At 35.1% G+C, this 23222-nt stretch overlaps 1 protein-coding gene across 1 annotated transcript in view; it reads left to right on the plus strand.

Moving 5' to 3' along the window:
* Positions 1–6306: 6306 nt before the first annotated feature.
* LOC106069499 (sensorin-A-like) overlaps positions 6307–23222 on the plus strand; it is a 50123-nt gene continuing 33207 nt past the window's right edge. The window contains exon 1 of the mRNA XM_056014648.1: positions 6307–6630. The gene's annotated coding sequence lies outside the window, so the exon portion shown is untranslated. The remainder of the gene's footprint in view (positions 6631–23222) is intronic.

Consider the following 23222-nt stretch of genomic DNA (forward strand, 5'->3'; position numbering starts at 1 on the left):
TGCTATGCAGAAGGGTTATTGTACTGTGCTGAAGGGTTACCTTGCTTTCCTAAAGAGTTACCTTGCTGTGCTGAAGGCTTACCTTGCTGTCCTGAAGGCTTACCTTGCTGTGGTGAAGGTTTACCTTGCTGTGGTGAAGGTTTACCTTGCTGTGCTGAAGGCTTATCTTGCTGTGCTGAAGGTTTACCTTGCTGTGCTGAAGACTTACCTTGCTGTGCTGAAGGCTTACCTTGCTGTGCTGAAGGGTTACCTTGCTGTGCTGAAGGCTTACCTTGCTGTGATGAAGGTTTACCTTGCTGTGATGAAGGGTTACCTTGCTGTGCTGAAGATTTACCTTGCTGTGCTAAAGGGTTACCTTGCTATGCAGAAGGGTTATTGTATTGTGCTGAAGGGTTACCTTGCTATGCAGAAGGGTTATTGTATTGTGCTGAAGGGTTACCTTGCTGTGCTGAAGGCTTACCTTGCTGTGCCAAAGGTTTACCTTGCTGTGCTGAAGGCATACCTTGCTGTGCTGAAGGTTTACCTTGCTATGCTGAAGGGTTATTGTAATTTGCTGAAGGGTTAGCTTGCTATGCTAAAGGGTTACCTTGCTGTGCTGAAGGCTTACCTTGCTGTGCTAAAGGGTTACCTTGCTATGCAGAAGGGTTATTGTACTGTGCTGAAGGGTTACCTTGCTGTGCTGAAGGTTTACCTTGCTGTGCTGAAGGCTTATCTTGCTGTGCTGAAGGTTTACCTTGCTGTGCTGAAGGCTTATCTTGCTGTGCTGAAGGTTTACCTTGCTGTGCTGAAGACTTACCTTGCTGTGCTGAAGGCTTACCTTGCTGTGCTGAAGGTTTACCTTGCTGTGCTGAAGGCTTACCTTGCTGTGCTGAAGGCTTACCTTGCTGTGCTGAAGGTTTACCTTGCTGTGCTGAAGGCTTACCTTGCTGTGCTGATTTGGGTAGAGGAATTGTTGGCGTGGGAAATAGAATAAAATGGTTTCGATTCTCTAGGACACCACATTGATCTTAAGCTACATAAAATACCATTACCTTGCAAAATGCTCCTTTTTCCTAGTTGCTATAAGAGTTACCTGATTCAGCCAGGAAAACCAACGATTTGGCAGAATGTTTAAGTCAATGATTAGCATGCATGACTAGACTGACTTAGAGGCACGCGTAGGACGATATTTTTTGAAGTAACGTCTGTATTTTATAAGATAAGAAGATAAGATCTTCATGGGTTCAGGAATCAAAAAGCTGGAGACTGACTGTGTACTGGGTAGGCATGTATTTTAGAAACGTCTATATTAAATTTACTATAAATTACATAGATTATTATATCTTTGAAATAAACTACCTAGTTAATCATACCGTGAAAACTCTGGTTTGATCGTTATAATTTTCAAATTATAGTCCTGTTTAAATTTGGCTTACATATTTTTTTCAAACACGGCCTTAGCGGGAATTACCGAACTCGACTCAAATGTTTCTTTGTATTGGAATAAATAAATAGATTTAGACAAAAATCATTAGCTGAAGTTTTAATAGAAGAAGATTGTACAAAGTCACCGGAAAGACTCCTTGCAATATAAGAAATAAATTTCATGAGAAATTATAAACAGTTGCAGCTTCCTAAAGGAGAAATCTGTTTTTAAACAAGATTACAGAAAGAGTTTGTGTTTCCTACAAACTCAAGGGCGGCCCCCTATGTCTGCCCATGAATTTAAAACCTGTATTTGTTACTTGTTTCTTATTGGCTAGGACCATGAGCTTTAAATAGGATAAGTGTACTATATAAAAGAACAAGACACCGCTTCCTATTTGTAATAGTCAATCAAGTCTTTGTTGGATGACCGCGTTGAATGGCATGTTTTTCAAGCCCTTTCAGTCCTTTAATCAACTGACTCGACACACAAAGAATCAACATTACCTACCGATAAATGTGTAAAAATAAAATTTATAGAATTCATAAAATATGACTAAAATAATATTTGTATAGAAATGTGTTGTTGTTTTTACTTCAATGTAAAATCATTTAGTCTAGCTCCTAATGCACCAAGATACCTGTGTGTAGTCGCTGAATGAACTCTTTATGTTGTGTCTCTTGTATTTATGTGCATTTTTCTGTTGTGTTGTCTTTATATGAGAAAAGAGTCCTTGTAATCACAACAAATTTCCGTAAGGATCAATAAAGCAGTCTTAGTCTTAGTCTTAGTCTTAGTCTTAGTCTTAGTCTAGGTCTTAGTCTTAGTCTTAGTCTTAGTCTAGGTCTTAGTCTTAGTCTTAGTCTTAGTCTTAGTCTTAGTCTTAGTCTTGGTCTTAGTCTTAGTCTTAGTCTTAGTCTTAGTCTTAGTCTTAGTCTTAGTCTTGGTCTTAGTCTTAGTCTTAGTCTTAGTCTTAGTCTAGGTCTTAGTCTTAGTCTTAGTCTTAGTCTTAGTCTTAGTCTAGGTCTTAGTCTAGGTTTTAGTCTTAGTCTTAGTCTTAGTAATCATTCAATTGTTTCTACTCATCAACTCTTGATGTAGTTCCTGCGTATAAGAAAACTCCCTGCTTGTTCGCGAATATCTTGTTGTCCACTGTAGTGCAGTTTATGGCCCTCATCTGTTATTTCGCCTATGTTTTTCCTGCGCTTTTCATAGAATCCTATGATGTTTAAACGGAGTCTGTTCAGTTCGTGTGTGACCTATTCACCGTTTCCTGACCATTATTTTATTTTTCCATGGACCAGTGATATACTTTTCCCCTCCGCCCTGGTTTGTGACGGTAGGCGCGGTCCTTGGTAAACCAGGCAACATTTTCTGATAAAAAAACAAGAAATTTATTTAAGTTTAATCATAACATGGTAGTGAAATTAATATAAGCAAAATGAATAATTCCGTCGGAATAAGGAAAATAATTACGGAGAAAAAAGTTCAATCTATCTTCCTCATCAATTCAATCTATCTTCCTCATCATAACGTCATTTAAATCTATCTTCCTCTTCATAACGTCATTTAAATTTATCTTCCTCATCATAACATCACTCAATGTAATCTTAATCATCATAACATCATTCAAATCTATCTTCCTCATCATAACATTATTCAATCTATCTTCCTCATAATGCCATATAAATTATTTATCACCCTATGTCTCTTCTCAAAATTTTTGACCGCTGAAGGAAGTGTACCCGGAACTAAAGGTAGATAATCTACGCAGTAGAATTTTGTTTTAATAAAAAAAAAAAAGTAAAAGAGTTGTCTAGTAGAATCAATAAGACAGAAGCGATATATTGGCTTCATAAGACCCAAGTCTGCTTGCTATGCTCTCTGGACATTCTGTCACAACGAGGACAAATACTGACACCACCAACGTATGTAAAGAAATGATTCTTTTAATTACCTCAGCAACATTATGTCAAAGTAGAACTTCTGTGAGACCTAACGCCTGTGGAAAAAAAAAAAGCAAAATAAATATATATATATATGCTTATATAAAGAGAAGAGCAGCAGAACTATTGTCACGACTGTCAATACTACAAGACTTATCTCTCTTTTTATATGAAACTAAATTAATGATTTACCGCTAATCAATTAACTATTTGGTTAATTTTTTGATTGACTCATGTGTTGTCATCGACGATAAATAATTATGCAAAGCGCCACCTTAATCCATGAGAGTGAGTTGATAAAGATTATCAAAAAATCTTTTCTATCGAAATGGAGAGTGAATTAAAACAGCTAATTAGTGAAACTGTTGTAAAGAGAAAGACATTGAAAACTTAAAATGTTACAGAGAATCACTAGAAAGTTGAGTTTAAAGTATGGAGATGTTCAAAAAGCAACTAAAATTTGAAGGTACGAATATATTCTTGTATATAGGTCTCCGAGAGTTAGGATTAGGCTATGACTGATGGTCAGAAACATTTCTATCTCTCCCTCTGCCAAAATCAGCCCTGATCAAGTAGGTTTTAAATCTCTGACATGAACGAGTAGTAAACTTGTTTCTGTTGTAAAACTTAGCATCACGTGGCCTAAATGACCAGACAGAAATTGTAATAGATCGTGGATGGTACAGAGGATAGGCATTAAAATAGATCTGTGGATAGTACTAAAAATAGAGATTGAAATAGATCTGTGGATGGTACTAAGAATAGAGATTGAAATAGATCTGTGAATGGTACTAAGAAAAGAGATTGAAATTGATTTGTGGATGGTACTAAGAATAGAAATTGAAATAGATCTGTGGATGGTACTAAGAAAAGAGATTGAAATAGATCTGTGGCTGGTACTAAGAATAGAGATTGAAATAGTGAAACAGATCTGTGGTTGGTACTTAGAATAGAGATTGAAATAGATCTGTGGATGGTACTAAGAAAAGAGATTGAAATAGATCTGTTGATGGTACTAAGAATAGAAATTGAAATAGATCTGTGGATGGTACTAAGAATAGAAATTGAAATATATCTTTGGATGGTACAAAGACTAGAGATTGAAATAGATATGTGGATAGTACTAAGAATAGAGATTGAAATAGATCTGTGGATAGTACTAAGAATAGAGATTGAAATAGATCTGTGGATAGTACTGAGAATAGAGATTGAAATAGATCTGTGGATAATATTAAGAATAAAGATTGAAATAGATCTGTGGATGGTATTATGAATAGAGATTGAAATAGATATTTGGATGGTACTTAAAATAGAGATTGAAATAGATCTGTGGATGGTACTAAAAATAGAGATTGAAATAGATATGTGGATGGTACTTAGAATAGAGATTGAAATAGATCTGTGGATGGTAATAAGAATAGAGATTGAAATAGATCTGTCGATAGTACTAAGAATAGAGATTGAAATAGATCTGTGGATAATACTAAGAATAGAGATTGAAATAGATCTGTGGATAATACTAAGAATAGAGATTGAAATAGATCTGTGGATAATACTAAGAATTGAAATTGATATAGATCTGTGGATAATACTAAGAATATAGATTGAAATAGTGAAATAGATCTGTGGGTGATACTTAGAATAGAGATTGAAATAGATCTGTGGATGGTACTAAGAAAAGAGATTGAAATAGATCTGTGGATGGTACTAAGAATAGAAATTGAAATAGATCTTTGGATGGTACTAAGACTAGAGATTGAAATAGATATGTGGATAGTACTAAGAATAGAGATTGAAATAGATCTGTGGATAGTACTAAGAATAGAGATTGAAATAGATCTGTGGATAGTACTAAGAATAGAGATTGAAATAGATCTGTGGATAGTACTAAGAATAGAGATTGAAATATATCTGTGGATAGTACTTAGAATAGAGATTGAAATAGATCTGTGGATAGCACTAAGAATAGAGATTGAAATAGATCTGTGGATGGTATTATGGATAGAGATTGAAATAGATCTGCGGATAGTACTAAGAATAGAGATTGAAATAGATCTGTGGATAATATTAAGAATAAAGATTGAAATAGATCTGTGGATGGTATTAAGGATAGAGATTGAAATAGATATGTGGATAGTACTAAGAATAGAAATTGAAATATATCTGTGTATGGTACTAAGAATAGAGATTGAAATAGATCTGTGGGTGGTACTAAAAATAGAGATTGAAATAGATATTTGGATGGTACTTAGAATAGAGATTGAAATAGATCTGTGGATGGTACTAAGAATAGAGATTGAAATAGATCTGTGGGTGGTACTAAAAATGGAGATTGAAATAGATATGTGGATGGTACTTAGAATAGAGATTGAAATAGATCTGTGGATGGTAATAAGAATAGAGATTGAAATAGATCTGTCGATAGTACTAAGAATAGAGATTGAAATAGATCTGTGGATAATACTAAGAATAGAGATTGAAATAGATCTGTGGATAATACTAAGAATTGAGATTGATATAGATCTGTGGATAATACTAAGAATAGAGATTGAAATACATCTGTGGGTGGTACTAAAAATAGAGATTGAAATAGATATGTTGATGGTACTAAGAATAGAGATTGGAATAGTTCTGTGGATCGTACTAAGGATAGAGAGTAAATTAGGGATGGACCTAGAACCGGGGATACAGATGGAGACAAAACTGGGGATCGTGACGTCGAAGGACAAGCAAACGGTGGAAGAAAGGGACACACATCACTGTTTGCTTTCAACCGCCACTTTGTTTGCGCGTGTCAGGTAAGGCGTGGAGCCAAGCTTGGGGAGTGATGTGGGTGTAGGAATGTTGTGTGACACCCCCCAGTATACCGAGCTGTGATCAATACACTTCTGGCACCGTAACAAACTTCACGCCACTGGTGAGAACTGCCTGGTTCCGCTGTTAACCGACGTGTGCGATGGTTCAGCGCCGCCACGAGCCTATATAAATATAGAGTGTAGACTCATTTACTAAGGATCTATACACTTATTTTTAGAACAACACTAGGGACTAAGGGAGATAATAGAGTTTTATTAATCATAAGTTTTTAACTTCTATAATTAGTATTTTAAAAAGTGTTTCGATGTAAAACACACTGTGATTGATTCCATTAACAAGATTTACATCGCAAAAGATTGAGCTTCAAAAAAAAAAACAACACTAAGTTAGTTATTTTGATCTTCAATTTCTGAGCAAGTTCCCGGATGTTATAGGAATACAAACTATAAAAGTGACACAAATGTAAGAATTTATTTTATGTTAATAATAATATTGTGTTATTTACAAGCTCATATTACATATAAATAAAATGAGAATGGTAATTTCAATACCAAATCTATAAAGGTGTATAACAACATAGTCAATCTACAGGCCAATTAAGTTTGGATTTTGTTAACAGAACTTTTTTTTAATCACATGAATTTCTTGTTATTCTATGGATCATTTTTTTCTACATATTTTAATTGATTCAATATATCAAATAGCTAAAATAGGTGGACACTGTTTCTCAAATATTGGGTGTACACAGTCTGCAACCACATAGAGCCCTGAAGCTGAATGGGGCCTCGTGATTTTTTCAAAACTATATTTTAATTCATTTTCTCAGCTAAGAATACAAGAAAAAGTTTGCGACTCAGTAAGCCTATCTACAGAGGCGGAACCCTTTAGGAATCCGCTCATTTCATAGTAATGGTCCCTGCAGTACCAATGTACACAGGGACCTAATATTTCAATGTCCAGGCCTGCTTTCATCACTATTAAATTTCGAAAAAAAAAAGAGTTAATTTATTAGGAATAAAAAAACAAAATAAAAGTAAAATTAAAACCATTATGTAAATGTTCTCTTTAAATATGTAACTATCATCCTGCCGTTGAGAGATTTCTAACAACATTATGACTGGATCAATATTCTATGTTGCAAAAAATCTATATATATATTTTATCTAGTTGGATTTTTTTGTTGTTGATATTTAAAGCTGTATTGCAAGTCTTTACTTTTAATTTTCTTTTTCAAGTCAGAAGTTGTTTTGTCTTTATATGAGAAGAGGGCCCTTATAATCACAACAAATTTCCATAAGGATCAATAAAGCAGTCTTAGTCTTAGTCTTAGAAGTATACATTTCTTTAACCTGGTCAACACGTAGAATGTCTTGAGCTAATGATTATTTCAAATGTTAGTGGATATTGGTAAGAAAAGTTATTGCTTTTTTTATTTACGTATTTTAAAGTGAAAGCAATGATGAAAATCTGAAGCTAATTTTGTTATTTAACCACGTGGTGTCCGCCATCCTGCTGCCAGGAATAGATTTGCTTGTAAGATCATCATGTACCTTTAATTTTAAGCTCACCCAAGTCACAAAATATGGTAAATCTTTATTTGTACAAAGTAAATCATTGCCAGATAAAAGGTTTTATTCACTTTGTATACTTTGCAAATGTTTGATTCAGTCCAGGCCAGTAAGTAATTTAAATAGATATTTGGCAACAAATGTACAAACAAGCTTTAGTCTGATGTTTAGCTCCTAGCCAACAAGTTTTAGTCTGATGTTTAGCTCCTAGCCAATAAGTTTTAGTCTGATGTTTAGCTCCTAGCCAACAAGTTTTAGTCTGATGTTTAGCTCCTAGCCAACAAGTTTTAGTCTGGTGTTTAGCTCCTAGCCAACAAGTTTTAGTCTGGTGTTTAGCTCCTAGCCAACAAGTTTTATTCTGATGTTTAGCTCCTAGCCAACAAACTTTAGACTGATATTTCGCTCCAAGCCAAAAAACTTTATTATTAGTTACATAGTAGACCGATGTTTAGTACATAGTAAATACACTATAGGAATAATTACTATATGTGGCACAAAGTAAATAAACTTATGTTTTTATATTTAGTACAAATCTCAAAATTTTTCATAGACTTAATAACACAAACACAGATCTCATTAACAAATGTGTAATAGATACATATCTCATAGACACACGGCACAAAGACATAGTTTAGACCCACAACACTTTCCTAGAATTTATTTGCATGATACAAATCAAACCAGACCAAAATTAATCATAGATGTATTTTCAATAAATCGTTTCCAGACAAATATCTACTTCGAAAGACATAATATTTACAAAAGTGGCTAAATCTTTAAATGGTGGGAAGCGTGGTCAAGGGGGAGAGGCCAAGTGCGCTTGTCTTGGCTACCTAGAAGGGGGCTCGAGGTTCGACACCCAACTCGGGCAGAGTTGTGTTTACTGTGCTCCTAAAGGCAGCACGGAAAACCAACAACCAGATACCCCCTGCCCGCCCCCACACACACTGGTCCACAAATGAGATTGGACCAAAAGCGCTCTGAGCATGCTATAAGCATGAAAGTAGCGCTATATAAAAGCTATAATAATAATAATAATAAACAACGAAAAAAAACAAACAAATTAACACTAAATCGTGGATGTGGACTTCATCATTCCAATACTTATGACTTCAGCTTCAAAGTAATCAGGCACTCTGAAGACGTCGTTGTTGAGGAACAGTTTTTATTTATGTAGAAGCCAATCCAAATGTCCATCAATCTTGATCATTATCATTTGAGAATTTCTCCGAGCCTACGCATTTGAATTAATGTATAAATGTGTTCTCCAAAGTATTTTCAAATAATTCTTCTTCTCCTGTGTGTACTCAATGAGATTGATCTTATATATTTCTGTGTTTATTTTTCTTTCCGAAAAATGATTTTATTTTATTTTTTGTCCAAAATATTCATTAAAGAATAAAGCAACGATAATGCGACTTTGTCAAGACCGGAAATTGAATCGAATTTTTATGTAATCAGGACTTTTCCCCCTTGAATTTTTATGCTATTTAATAAATTTGGGGTTAAAAATGTATGAAAAAACGTTTGACCTCCCAACGGCTTTAAGATCTTATACACATGCGATTATTTTATTGGCAGACGTGAAGGTTTCGATGATGTTTGGGTGCACCTAGTCTTACGTACTGGCTAAAATATAGGCGACCAGATTAGATTGAAAATATTTGAAGAAGACCTATAACTTGTTAAATTGAGCCATAGATGATGTCATTAAATAGTGTCATTTCTACATATCAAACTCAGCAGTAAAACATAAAGTTCCCCTTTCAGACCATACAGACTATAGGGCAGATGATGTTAAGGTCACCAGTTGGTTTGTTGTTTTTTGGCCAACGATTAAAGGGGTAGGGTGCCATGTGGCCAGCACAACGACCAGCCATCGTTACTATCCACCAACTAGAGTCAGGTACCCATTAGAGTTATGTCATCATCATCAAACTCCATTTGAGTGAGGGCTTGAGAGGCTTAAATCCATTAAAGTTAGGTAGAGTCAGGGCGCCCTAAAAATTCCGAAATTCAAAATCCCAGTCATCACCGAGATTCAAACCCAGGACCCCAGGTTCGGAAGCCAAGCGCTTAGCCAGTCATCCACCGCAACCATTAAACTTACGCGTATGTCTTTTATTAATTTACCTGCGTTAATATAAAACAGGTGTTCACAAATACAGTCGCGTTCCCATTAAATCTCTGTGAGACAATGATTGCTTCGAAAGGGAACGCTCAGATATTACAATCCTACTTAAAGGGGAGATGGGGGTATAACAATTTTTTACGAATTGTGAAATGGTGGAGGGGGTCTGAAGATTTGTTGACTACACACAAAACAAAATGTCCGAAATGTAAATGAACTATCAGGTGCAGCGGTCCTTACAGTTTCGTTGAAGGGCCAGACAAAAAGGTTTTCTAACAAATGTTATTGGAAAAAATACTCCGCGTTTGTTTTTTAACACCACGAGTTTTCCGGCGGACGGGGAAAAAAATTAAATACGACATCGAAGTCGATACGTTTGTAAGTTCTTTGGGAACATTTAGATATTACGTAACACCAAAAATCAACTCCCCCCCACCTTGTCAAAAATCAACTCCCCACTCCCTTGTAACAAGTCAATTCAATTCAATCATCGAACCACGATGGAAGAAACTATATGAACAAATAATAGTTGTACTAAAAGTACAGTCTGCATTGAGTGACTGTATTCATCTAGTGACGTTGGTCATCTAGTCTTTCTTGCCAGTCCTTCTGTCAGGAGCTCTTTTTTTTAAAATTAGAATCATTTTTTATAGTGTCATATTCATTAATGAGTCATATTTAAAATAGAGTCATATTTGTTATAGAGTCTTTTGTTGAAATGTTGATCAAATTTTAATATAAATTAAAAGTCATTTTTGATTCAGAGTAATTTGTATAAGGAATGATTATTTATATGGAGAGAGTAGCCTAATTATTGGAACAGAGTCTTTTTTATATAGAGTCATTTTTATATTGAGTCATTTTTAGACAGCACGTCTTTTTACGATACGTTTCGGCATGAATCTTTGTGTGTGTGTTTGTATTTGGGGAAATTTTTAAAGAAACGTTTTAAGTTGGGCTCTCTTTAGGCTCCATTGGCGATTCTCTTGTATGGTACCGTGATTCTCTTGTATGGTACCATGATTCTCTTGTATGGTACCGTGATTCTCTTGTATGGTACCATGATTCTCTTGTATGGTACCGTGATATGATACCATGATTCTCTTGTATGGTACCGTGATTCTCTTGTATGGTACCATGATTCTCTTGTATGGTACCATGATTCTCTTGTATGGTACCATGATTCTCTTGTATGGTACTGTGATTCTCTTGTATGGTACCGTGATTCTCTTGTATGGTACCGTGATTCTCTTGTATGGTACCGTGATTCTCTTGTATGGTACCGTGATTCTCTTGTATGGTACCGTGATTCTCTTGTATGGTACCGTGATTCTCTTGTATGGTACCGTGATTCTCTTGTATGGTACCGTGATTCTCTTGTATGGTACTGTGATTCTCTTGTATGGTACCATGATTCTCTTGTATGGTTGTATGGTACCATGATTCTCTTGTATGGTTGTATGGTACCATGATTCTCTTGTATGGTACCGTGATTCTCTTGTATGGTACCATGATTCTCTTGTATGGTACCATGATTCTCTTGTATGTGCAGGATATATTGTATCATTCAATCTTACAATCCGTGTTTGAATACTTGTACATTGTTTAGAATGTCAACCTTTCCTTAATATAATTATCTGGGCTAGTTTTAATTTATCTAATAAATCTAAGCGGTACGCACTGCTACTAGGAACACAGATGTGAAGTCTGAAAATACTTTTTTTTTACAAAGCAACACACATTCGTATTAGTTATGTCTGATACCATCTCAGAAAACTGAAGCCAAAACAAATACAGGATTATGTCCCTTGATTAGTTGGGCTTCGTTCCTTTCGAAATGAGTAAATGTGACAGAATAGTCCTACTATTTATTTTTCAACCATAACAGCTTGTTTGTGTAGGCCTAAAGGGTATGTATCAAAGGGAAATAGGTCTACACGTTTAAATAGTCGTGTGGGAATAATTGGTTCACATAGTAATGTAATGTGTTTTGCCCTTTTTCTAGCACAACTAGGGCATTCAAAATAAAATATAAATTCTATAAAATTACGTCATTAAAAATGTGTGTGGCCAGCATAAAGACCAACTTCTTTAAATTTGCTCGTGTTAGCTAAACAAATATTTATTCGGCATTTACACCTGGAGAGAACGAGAGTTCTTGAAGAAATTTGCAGAAATAAACACAAAAATAAATCCTTCAAGCCATTGTGTAAGCTGATAGTCTACCTTTAGTTCTGGAGCTGGTGCCTTCTAGAACTAGCACGGTGGACTACACATTGTGCTTTCTAACAAAATGTTTAGAAAGTTTCTTGCCTGGAAATCCAGGCATTCTATAAAATATAAAATGTTTCATTTCGCAGAGAATGCCAGGCAAAATTAACAAACAAGCTCTTTATTGCCACTTTTGTCAAGTCATTTAATACAATGAGAAGAATAACTTCGGATAAAATTTATCAAATGTCCTATCTAGAAAGATATTTACTTATGAATTAAGCATAAATTATTAATGTACATTTTAAAGATATAGTCAGGTATTGGATTTAACTTTTCCTCATTTGACTATGCACTGCCAATAAATCTAGTCCTCATTTGACTAAGCACTGCCAATAAATCTAGTCCTCATTTGACTAAGCACTGCCAATAAATCTAGTCCTCATTTGACTAAGCACTGCCAATAAATCTAGTCCTCATTTGACTAAGCACTGCCAATAAATCTAGCCCTCTGGTGACTAAGCACTTCCAACATATCTGGTCCTCTGTTTAAAAAAGTGTACTAACTAATGATCTAGTCATGCGTTGATTATGTACTGCATAAAAATATATAATACTAATTGACTATGTACTGCATAAAAATATAGTACTAATTGACTATGTATTGCATAACACTATAGTCCTAATTGTGTATGGGATGTCTTTAAACACTCATTAAGATAATTGTTTATGCCATAGTCTTAGTCTCAACATCCATTCCTAAGCTTCATTCAACTGCAAGTCTGTTCATATGTACCAACTGTACCAATTGAAACTGACGTCTCCACTAGGTCAGCCGTGCATATTTATTTTACACGCGATATTCTACGATCTAATTAATAATAACTTCTAATTCATTAACACCCAGACTAGCACTTAAAAAATTAACAGCGTCAACACGGAACTAGATTTTTGAACGAATTGTATTTTTAAAGGGGGTATCTTGAAGACTGCCATGTATATTGTGCATTGAAATCTGTTCAAATACTTGCAATGCAGCAAAAAGATGAAAACGACTGTAGTTAGAAAAAAAACATACCAAAGTAATTTTGTTAAAGAAAAACAGAGCTTATACTAAGTGTAGTTGTTTCAATTCGTTTGAATCAGTCATGCTATTAAAATTAGTTTTGAATCCGTCATGTTATTAAATTTGTAATAGATCTAGACCAGTGATGCCCAAAATACGGCCCGCGGGCCAGATCCGGCCCGCGACGTGGTTATATCCGGCCCGCCGAAACGTTGACACAAAGTGGAGAAAATCCCCTCCAAAAAAAAAAAAAGGTTGAAAAATGTATCTTTACCTACTTAGGACTCTCATATTTTCTCTGATGTATTGATACCATGACCTTTAACATTTATGAACAGAGACTCTGAATGTAGAATCTACCAGGACCAGTGGGCGGATCTTTACTAGTTTGTGGAACATGATAATAAGCCTACATCTTTGTTTTATAAAGAAAGTGTGGCTGTTTAAAACAACATATAAATCGGCATTATAAAATAATGATGGTGCCATTATGGGTTTCAACCATGAATAAAAGATTGTTGAACTAGAGATTTGAGGATCGATGTGACTAGTAACCAAAAAGAGACCTACACTGATGCTCACGTTTTAAGTAGACAAATGAAGTTATTTTCTGACGCGTAAAAAATATTATCGTCAAATATCACATGAAATGATGAATGTAGCACTACGTCGGAACGGTTTTGGTAAAATAGTTTCAGAACAATATCATTTAGTTTTTGTAACTTTTCGGTCATGTGGCCCGCGAAACGAGTGTTGGAAATTAAAATGGCCCGCAGGTCGAATTATGTTGGGCATAACTGATCTAGACCGACAACAATAAATATGTGCGATTAATATTTTTACCAATTATTTTTTTTAGCGCTATTTCATGCTTTTAGCTTTCTCACTACGCTATGATCCTATCACGTTCTCACTACGCTATGATTCTATCACTTTCTCACTACGCTATGATTCTATCACTTTCTCACTACGCTTTGATCATATCACTTTCTCACTACGCTATGATTCTATCACTTTCTCACTACGCTATGATTTTATCACTTTCTCACTACGCTATGATTCTATCACTTTCTCACTACGCTATGATTCTATCACTTTCTCACTACGCTATGATTCTATCACTTTCTCACTACGCTATGATTCTATCACTTGTCTGGATTTGTTGAGGAAATGGTAAGAGGGGAGGAGATAAAGAAAGGGAGATCTGGCTGGATGTGACATAATCGGTTTTTGAAAGAATTTTTTTTTAAAGTGGAACTACCTAAATTTGAACTCGTGGTTCAAGTCTCCTCATGCCAACCTATAAAGGGGACTAGTTCAGCTTATACCACCACATCAGTGGTACCTTGGCTTGCTATTGTTATGTGTTACAGGTCATATTTTTTCATAATTTCCTATAAGTACTAGAAGCCTCAAACAGCATTTATATTATTAAGCTACTCTTCTATTTTTTAACCTACGAGGAGTTTTTGAACAGTGTTCTAGTAGTATTAGTAATTAGAAAAGGTTGTCATGGCCAAGGTCAAGAAAATACTCCTAAAGGCATGAAATCTAGAGCAGGACATAGAAGGGTGGCGATTGGCAAGGTTTAAACCCCAGACCATAGAGATGACAGTCGAGTGCGCGTGTCACACACCCAAGCATCAGAACAGAGCTCCATTTCAAGAAGAGGAAGAGGGAAAGTTCTACGGGATAAAACAAAGATCTAGTCATTCTATGAGCTGTACGGGACGAAACAAAGATCTAGTCATTCTATGAACTGTACGGGATGAAACATAGATCTAGTCATTCTATGAGCTGTACGGGATGATACATAGATCAATTCATTCTATGAACTGTACGGGATGATACATAGATCAATTTATTCTATGAGCTGCACGGGATGATACATAGATCAATTTATTCTATGAACTGTACGGGATGATACATAGATCAAGTCATTCTATGAGCTGTACGGGATGATACATAGATCAATTCATTCTATGAACTGTACGGGATGAAACAAAGATCAAATCATTCTATGAGCTGTACGGGATGATACATAGATCAATTCATTCTATGAACTTTACGGAATGAAACATAAATCAATTTATTCTATGAACTGTACGGGATGAAACATAGATCAAGTCATTCTACTGCCGAATGTGACGAATAAGTTTCAAACCGGCACCAGGTGACAACGACTCTAGTGACGCCACTGTTAGATCTAGTCATTCTATGAGCTGTACTGGTTGAAACTTAGATCTGGTTATTCTATATCAGAAAGTGTCCAATAAATTTAATGCCGAATGGAACCAGTTTCCATTTTAATGAAATGTTGTAGAGGCTGACAACTAATGTCGCCTTTATGCTAAAAGGAGTGGATGATCAACTTAGGACCGTCACAATCTGTTGGACCTATACAAATGTCATTAGGTATAAATAGTCAAGAGTCTTCCCTTGGGAAGGGTACCTGAACGGGTGGGGAAAAGGCGGGAAACAGCGGGATAAAGATAACGTGTGCGTCAATATTGACTTTCCCCGAACTGACGAGAAATACTTTGTGGGGGGCTTGTCCATCTGCAATGTACAGAAAGCCCAGCTTATTGTTCCACCTCTGGGGACCAATGGCCATTGAGGAAGGGGCCGTGTGTGCGCATGCCTGGGAATCACGTGATAAGTCTGTGATGCGACTGTTGTTGGATTAAGTGTGATATATTGTTTCTTGTTTATAAGTCATCATCTGATCGAAGGGCGATTTGTGAACTGATAGACACATACACAGTTTTTAAAACTACTGCAAAGATGTTTTGTTTTTCATCTCTAGTTATTTTTTTTTTTATGATTTAAAACGTTATTTATTTGTTTGTGAATTGTATTTGTTATTTAGATTTTTTAGTGGCACCCTCAAGAAAAAAAAACATTTTGTGCTGTCTGCTTGTCCATCTGTTCTAATGTTAATTGTGGGTCCGCAGAAGCGGCCTAGGAGTTTGTTTGAGACGTATAGACACAAACTCTTATTACTATTTGGGGGGTGGGGGAAGGTATCTGTTGCCACTAATAATTTATTTTTTTTAACTAAACATGAGACCTGCAATATTTCGAGGTGTTAAAACACTAAAAAAATAAGTGTTTTATTAAAATAAATTCCTCCTTTTTAAAGCAGATGGTGGTCTATTATTTTTTATTTATTTTATAGATTTATATAATAATGAGCAAACAGCCATTTTATCAGATTTTTCTAAACTTCAACAACATAGCTTGCATAAAAAGTTAAAATACTAGTTCATTACATTAATGGATTCAGGACTTCCTGATAGGAGAGAATGAACTGTCTAATAAATGGCTCTAAATCAACACCAAGGACAGTAAACTCAATCAGGAAACATTCTTAGGCCCAATACTGTTGCTAATTTACATAAATGACCTACCAACTTGCATAAGTTCGTGAATAAAGATCTGACATTTTACAAAGAGAATTAGAAGAATAACAAATTAGAGCATGTCTTTCCACCCAGAAAAATGACTGCTTTTAAGAGTAGTAAAAAAAACAACCTAGAACAAATAAAAACAACTTAATTTATTCATTGTAAACCAGTTACACGGACTAAAAACACACAATATCTAAGACTATGTGTAATAACAATTAAAGGCACAATGTTGGACCCCCATATTGATGAAATTGTTAAGAAATCAAACAAAGCATTAGGGTTTTATAAATACAATTTTTTACAAATCAAACATTAACATAAAACTAAAATGTTATTTAACCTTAGTTAAGCCAATACAATGACTACCCGCTTAATGTCAGGGTTAAGTCCGTCGTTAATGATGTTCCGTTGTTAAGTATGACTCTAGATTTGTGTTAGGTATTAATTCAGGTGACAAAAAGATTGTTCTATTAACAAAAATATAAATTTATCAGGAATGCACCATTATATTCCAATGGAAGCAAATACAATTCCACTTGCCTACAATAGTCTAGATTTGAACTTGAAACAAAGACATGGACATGTGGGCTACAGACATGTAGACAAAATAAAAACTCAACTTGAAATTATTCAGATAATTGTCTCAGCCCAGGTTATCGTACCTAACAGTCCACTCTGCTGCTACAGCTCCTCGCACCGCGCGAAATTCAAAAATATTGCTCGGTCATCTGTCGCATCTTTGAAATTTGGGCGTACATCGGAAAAAAACGAAAGTCCGTCGTAAAGTTAATTCTTTGTTAAATAGACCCATAGTTAAGTGAGGACTCATTCTCATTAATGTATATTATATGCTACTGGTCTTATTTATTCATAAATATTAAGAGATCTTTGAAACTATCTCATGGATTCGCTTTAAAATTGTGTACTCACGTTCCTTTCACCACTTGCTAAGACCTGGTTTTGACAGATTCACAGTATGAACATGACAATTCTGAAAAGACTAATCCACAAGCCTTCTATTAAAATAATATATTTTATTTTTGGTATTTCCCCAAAAGGCCGCATCCCATTTACAAAGCATAAGTAATTTTATTTTTTTTAAAAAAAGGCTTCCGTATTTTCGAAAAGCATATTTTACTTTCTTTTACTCTAATGAAACTTATTTTTAACTTGCCTTACGTACTATTTTAATTTCTTGTTCGGATCCTTTTAGTCACGGTGGAAGAACAACACTCATAGCATCTAACAATTAGAAAGAGAAAATGATTCACGGGCACAATTAGTTAGTATGTTAGAGGGATCTTTAAAATGCGGACCATTCATTAAAGCTTCAAAAAATGGTGGATGTTCCGGCTAAACTAACAAAAAAAAAAGCCTAGAAACAAATCAACGGGTGTTGCCGATGTGTAATGCTAGTCTTTTAATATTGCAATAAGTCTTTCCAGTGAGCTTTGCACAATCAAGGTCTTCTGTTACTGTTCATCTCATTTGTACATAGAAATGCACAAAATGTTTAGTGGCGTCTATTTATGTGTGAACAGGTCAGGAGGTGCGAGAGTGAGACCTTTTCTCTGCTCAACATTAAATTTTAACAGTAGGCAGATGTTAGCGCTACTTGGTGGGTTTCATCTGTGAAACCTCAGTCTACGACCAAGATGCCAGAGTCATCTAAGCAACCAGACATACTAGACTATACTAACTTAAACTAAATGAAAGCACCAACGAAACTTTACTTGAAATTAAATAAGACAAAATGAAAACTTTATTTACATAAAAATAAATCAATAATAAAATATAATATATACACTAACAACTACAACTAAACCCAGCAACTAACTAAAACCCTCTAAATCTACGACACTACCAACACAAACAAACTAACCAAACCAACTATCTAACACAAACTGATATAACCAACTATCTAATTAAATCACTACAACTACTACACTAGACCTAGCTCTACACAAACACACTACAATAAACTAGTCTAGATCTACAATATTCTACTACTATAACCAACCCATAACACTAACACAAAAACAAGAACACCTTAGCCTTAGTACACTTACTATTAGTCTTCACTAAGAACAGAAACAGACTATAACTAAGCCACTAAGACAACACTACAGAAACAAAATAAATCTAGATCTACAGCAGAGTGATAGCAGCATGTATTTCAGCAGCTATATTCAGCAGTAATAATAGCCTGCAATACATAAATACAAAACTATAAATACAAAACCATATATTCTATTAGGACTGATGGACGCCGCCATCTTTAATACAGCATGTTGCCAACTATTATGACAAATAGTCCAAGTAGAAAATAAATTAACTACCTTACGCATAGTGTGACATAGATCTAGTAAAAGAAAATATAAAATAGTTATAAGCTTACAGGCCGTCCCAGGTACAGAAATATAGCAATGATTAAATTATCATACGCCAGATCACTAAGATCATCAACTGTCACACAGACAGAGATATACTTTACTGACCGCTGGTCAACTGTACAGGATGTAGCATGGATTTAACTATTTATACTACCCGCCCTAACCCATATAACAAAAGCGGAAGTACAAATATAAAATCTTACACTAGCCTATAAAAAAAATAGAATACATAAAATAGCTCTGACCTATAAAAGTAGAACAATAAAATTACATGTAAAAATAGCTAAAATTACATATAAAAATAGCTCTGGGAGCGCAAGCTCACATATGTATTCAGCCTTTTACTTGATATAAAACAAAAAAAAACATTTTATAAAATAACACTTTTCAAACATACAGTACGTCACAAATGTAATATATAATGAATTAAACAATTTAAAGAAAATAATTTATTTATTTTTTGGTTCAAAACCGGTATCGAACTTGTGGTTTTGACACCGTCACATCATTGTACGAACACTGCTACCCTCTAGGCCAGTGGGTAATGTATAATTTAGCTATTATTTATTGGTAGTTTCATCATATAGACAACAAGATCTGGACTTCTGATTTAGAGCTCTTAAGATCTAAAATTTAGACCTAATCTATATTACATTTAAGTAAAATATAAGCCCAACTGCGATAATCTATCAATAACATCAGGACATCTATAAATTTAATAAGCAACTCACTTATCGGTACACTAGGGCGATATACATCAACTGCTAAATTTATAGGAAAATCGTTAGAGCCGTTTTTGAGATCAGCGTGCAGGTTCCTCCATGAAGTTATGACTTGAATAGAGGTATTGTAAAAAGCAGTTTGAATCAAGTGCGGGAATACCCGCTTTATGCGTGTTTAAAAAGCCTAATTTAATTTTAAGATGTTTATATTTTGAAAAATTAGAAGTGTGAAACCTTTTTCCCAAAGACATAAATACACTGTCGAATTTCTAGGAAAAAATCTTAAAAACGTTTTTGAAATCATTATTCAGGTTCCACTCAGTGTCCAGAATCCATGAAGAATTTGCAAGTTAATAAACAGAATTGTACTACAACTTTTTTCTTAAGTTCTAAACAAAAAAATTGTAAAGAATTTGATGTATTTCATTCTTCCATTACAATCTTCTAGCTTTTGAATCTAGACTGGTGTGTTTGTCGAGGGAAGGGGGAGAGAAGCATTTAGAAACGTCTGTTTTCAAATGTACTGTTCGTCCACTTGTTTTTCTTTCAGTTTCAAGACCATGCATTGAGAGATTGCTCATATTGTTCGTGGTCTTTTATATTCATCAGTGTCCTTTCTTTCTGCAAAATGAAGAACTCTTCAGAAAACAAAATTAAAGTTATTCAATTTTGTTTCGCAAGTTTTGCATCAGTTTTAAAGTTTTCCTTTGAAATTTCGTTCGGACTGCTTGATTACAATTGCCTTTCAGTTTTAATTTCACTTTTTTTTTTACGTAACTCAGAAACGTTCTGTTGTATGAATAGCTTTGTGAGTCCATTGATCAATCTGGGCAGCCGCTGAGTAAACAATCTGAGTTGGAACTGTTTAGTGGTACGGGGGGGGGGGACCGCGTTAAATACACCTCTCTGTGATGTCTCGCCATCTGGCGATGAAAGCTAAACCTACGAAGTATATTTAATAGACTTTATTTAGAATACGTATTTTTTAATCAATTAAGAACATATGTATTTAATAGACGTTATATAAAGTAAGGTTTGTTAATCATATAAGAAGATATGTATTTAACAGAAGTGTATAAAGTAAGGTTATTTAAATTTAATAATAAGTTATATCAACTCACTTTGTCTGTCTATCTGGTAAAAAGTTTGTACACTTTATTTCTCTTCTTTATATGATTCAGACGTTACTTCAAAAAACAAGATGATTACATCCTACAAGTTATGCATTTAGTCATACCCATTCTAGGATCAAGTTCAACCCTTCAACGATTATCTATTGAACGGAACAAAACATGAATCGATTTAAAAAAAAAAAAATTATCAAATCAGTTAATTAATAAGCAGTAATTAATATTTTTTTATACCGAATAAGAGAACTTTTACATTTTTGGCAGATATGATTGTAAGTGCGGAGTTCTTTTTTTTTTCTTTTTAAAATGATGTTCTATATTTTGAATATTTTTTGTTAATTCCCTTCATTATTGACCACTTGAAATAGTTATATGGGTCATGGTGGTTTTAATTGACTAAGGTATGTTTTATTAATTAAGTGTATTTTCAATAAGATTGTTGTTGTTGTTTTTTTTTTGTTTTTTTTTTTTGTCTTCGGTTAGAGACCCCTCATTTCAGGAAAGAATGGACTAAGACGTTAAGTAGAAATACTACATGAAACACTGAAACATAATTACAAATACAAAAAACAGAACCTAATAAGATACTCAGAAAAACACATAGATGAACTCATGGGCGTAGGCAGGGGGGGTTGGGGATTCAAACTCTCCCCCCTCAGAAAGGAACTCCCCCCCCCCTCGCAGGGGGAGGGTCGGAACATATTTACTGAGTTTTTGCTTTGATTTTGTTTATGTTAGGTGAGATTTTAATACTAATCTACTACTTGCCCCAGCGCAGCCAAGGGGGATTTGCAGTTAAATTCCCCCTCTTCTATAAAACAAAACAAACAAACAAAAATAATGCAGACGACAATCCTCAAATTCCAAGAGCATAGCTAAGGAAGATTTTAATTTTAAAACCACTTCCGAAATTAATCATCAGTCACCAGATTCTATGAGCGAAGCCAAAGGGCGTTTTGAGTTTCAGCCCCCCTCCAGCGGGCTTTGAAGCTAAAAAATACCTCTTAAATATAAAAGAAAGCAAATTACTCAAAACTTAAGTTTAAACCCTCCTTTAGCGGGGTTTGAAGAAAAAAAAATACCTCTTCAATATAAAAAACTACTATGAGCGTAGCCAAGCCCAGGGAGGGTTTAGAGTTTAAACCCATCCTTCTCCAGAAGGCTTTTTCTAAGTTTAAAACCCCTCCAGATAGTTTTGGGTTTAAAATCCCTCTACAGAGAGTTTTGAGGTATGTAACTATGTATGTATGTATGTATGTATGTATGTGTGTATATATATATATATATATGTATATATGTATGTGTGTGTGTGTGTGTATGTATGTATGTATGTGTGTGTGTGTTTTTGTCTCGTAGCATAAACTAGCTAATTTTAAATTTAGTTCTCTGCAACCATCTTCATAGCAGCGAGCCTCGGCGGCGGGCATGCCTTCGTGGAAATAACATCATTAGACCTTAAAAGGGAGCGGAAACCTAGGCGTAGTTAGACGTAGTACAGTGAGAAGAGGTTCATGACGTAGTTAGTCGTAGTGCTGTCAGAAGAGGTTCATGACGTAGTTAGACGTAGTGCTGTGAGAAGAGGTTCATGACGTAGTTAGACGTGGTGCTGTGAGAAAAGGTTCATGACGTAGTTAGACGTAGTGCTGTAAGAAAAGGTTCATGACGTAGTTAGACATAGTGCTGTGAGAAGAGGTTCATGACGTAGTTAGACGTAGTGCTGTGAGAAGAGGTTCATGACGTAGTTAGACGTAGTGATGTGAGAAAAGGTTCATGACGTAGTTAGACGTAGTGCTGTGAGAAAAGGTTCATGACGTAGTTAGACATAGTCCGGTGAGAAGAGGTTCATGACGTAGTTAGACGTAGTGCTGTGAGAAAAGGTTCATGACGTAGTTAGACATAGTCCGGTGAGAAGAGGTTCATGACGTAGTTAGACGTAGTGCTGTGAGAAGAGGTTCATGACGTAGTTAGACGTAGTGCTGTGAGAAGAGGTTCATGACGTAGTTAGACATAGTCCGGTGAGAAGAGGTTCATGACGTAGTTAGAGATAGTGCTGTGAGAAAAGGTTCATAACGTAGTTAGACATAGTCCGGTGAGAAGAGGTTCATGACGTAGTTAGAGATAGTGCTGTGAGAAAAGGTTCATGACGTAGTTAGACGTAGTGCTGTGAGAAAAGGTTCATGACGTAGTTAGACGTAGTGCTGTGAGAAGAGGTTCATGACGTAGTTAGACGTAGTGATGTGAGAAAAGGTTCATGACGTAGTTAGACGTAAGGCTGTGAGAAAAGGTTCATGACGTAGTTAGACGTAGTGCTGTGAGAAGAGGTTCATGACGTAGTTAGACGTAGTGATGTGAGAAGAGGTTCATAACGTAGTAAGACGTAGTGCTGTGAGAAAAGGTTCGTGACGTAGTTAGACGTAGTGCTA

The sequence above is a fragment of the Biomphalaria glabrata genome, chromosome 16 (assembly GCF_947242115.1).
Source record: "Biomphalaria glabrata chromosome 16, xgBioGlab47.1, whole genome shotgun sequence".
Classification (NCBI taxonomy): domain Eukaryota; kingdom Metazoa; phylum Mollusca; class Gastropoda; family Planorbidae; genus Biomphalaria; species Biomphalaria glabrata.